The following is a 1,737-nucleotide window of genomic DNA, read 5'->3' as shown; positions in this document are numbered from 1 at the left end:
GTCGCGGGGGAGGCGGCAGGAGGCAGCGCTCTCGCTCCGGCTCCTCCCAGCCAGCCAAGCCGGCCTGCCTGCCTCCTGCGGCTGGGCAAGGAACGGCAGCCCGGGCGCTGCAGAGGCAGGCAACACGCGCTGATGGAGCAGGAGAGGACCAGCGGCTCTTGCCCAGGGCAGGCATCGTAGAGCCTCCATGGCCAGGGGCAGAATACCTGAGCACCCCAGCTGCTGGACTGCAAACAGTGGGGAAAGCCCTCCCGCCCTGCTTGGCTGCTGCTGGAAACACCAGGCTGCGCTATTTATGGAGTATCTCATCTCATCCTTCCTCTAAGGCAGGGGTCCCCAGTGGGAACCCACTTTTTCAAATGGCACTCTATGGCAGGGGTCTCCAAATCCCAGCCTGGGGGCCAAATGCAGCCTGTGGAGAGCCTCTATCTAGCCCACGGTCAGCCTCTGATCCCCTGAGAGCCTGTGGCCCAGTTGACCAAACTTACAGCCCAGCTATGCATGTCTACTCAGAAGTAAGTTCCTTTAGTGTCAATGGGGCTTACTCCCAGGAAAGTGTGGATAGGATAGGGCTGACAACCAGAGTTGTACTTGTGGGTTGGGGGAAAGGGGGTTCATTCTTGGGCTGTATTGGTGGTTCACAAAATCCAGGACATTGAGCCCATTCATTCATTCAAGTTCCATCTCTAATGTATTTAAATTTAATATTTAATTTTTTTTTCCGGCCCTCGACACTGTGCCAGATATTTGATGGCCAAAAAGTTTAGAGACCCCTGCTCTATGGGGACCCACCTAGATTGTTTTTGATCCTGGACTTGTTGCCAGGTGGCAGGTGTCCAGGGGTACCAGGAATACCACCAGACCAGTGGTGGTACCTACTCTAAGGTGCATGGCCCAGCGCCCGCACACCTTCAAACCCCAAGCTCTATGCAATCTGAAAGTTTGGGGGTGACATGATGTCAGTGCCAAACACTCAGAAGTGGCGTTGTAACACAGTCATGCTGCTGCACAGCTATGAAAGGGGTCTGCGCACCAGCTTGCACCCCTTACAGGAAACACTGTTCATGAGGCTAACTGAAGCAATCACCTAGGGCAGCAGATTAGTGAGGTGTGTTGATCATTGCCTGCCTGCTTGCCTCCACTGCTGCTCCTTCCACTCCCTAGACTGGCAAAGGAAGAAGGAGAAAAGAGAGGAAGTGCAGAGGGGAAGGGTATGCTGAGCTACAACATTGGAGAGCAGGAGAAGCAGATACTGGTGCTTCACCAAGGGGGGTAGCCCCCTTGGCATGACCCCTCAGGAGTTCATGGGCTCTCCCTGCCAAGGTGCTTTCCAGGATTAAGAGCAAACGTCCATTTAGTTTACAATTTTCACATCAGGCAGGTAACTCAGGGCCATGGATGGCCTCGTTTCACCTACAATCCAACAGGCACTCAACAATACCAGAGTTCACTGTTTAATGTAGACCAGTGTTTCTTAAACACTTAGCCATTTTGTTCTCAATACTTTTTCTAATGATTCCAAGCATAGAATTGGCCTTCTTCACTGCCTCCGCACATTGGGTCGACACTTTCATTGACCTGTCCACCACCACCACCCCAAGATCTCTCTCCTGATCTGTCACAGACAGCTCAGAACCCATCAGCCTATATGTGAAGTTTTGATTTTTTGCCCCAATGTGCATGACTTTATACTTACTTACATTGAAACGCATCTGCCATTTTGCGGCCCATTCTGCC

Source organism: Tiliqua scincoides, chromosome 4 (assembly GCF_035046505.1).
Source record: "Tiliqua scincoides isolate rTilSci1 chromosome 4, rTilSci1.hap2, whole genome shotgun sequence".
Classification (NCBI taxonomy): Eukaryota; Metazoa; Chordata; class Lepidosauria; order Squamata; family Scincidae; genus Tiliqua; species Tiliqua scincoides.
The sequence above is the reverse complement of the archived record's forward strand: the minus strand, read 5'-3'. Positions refer to the sequence as shown.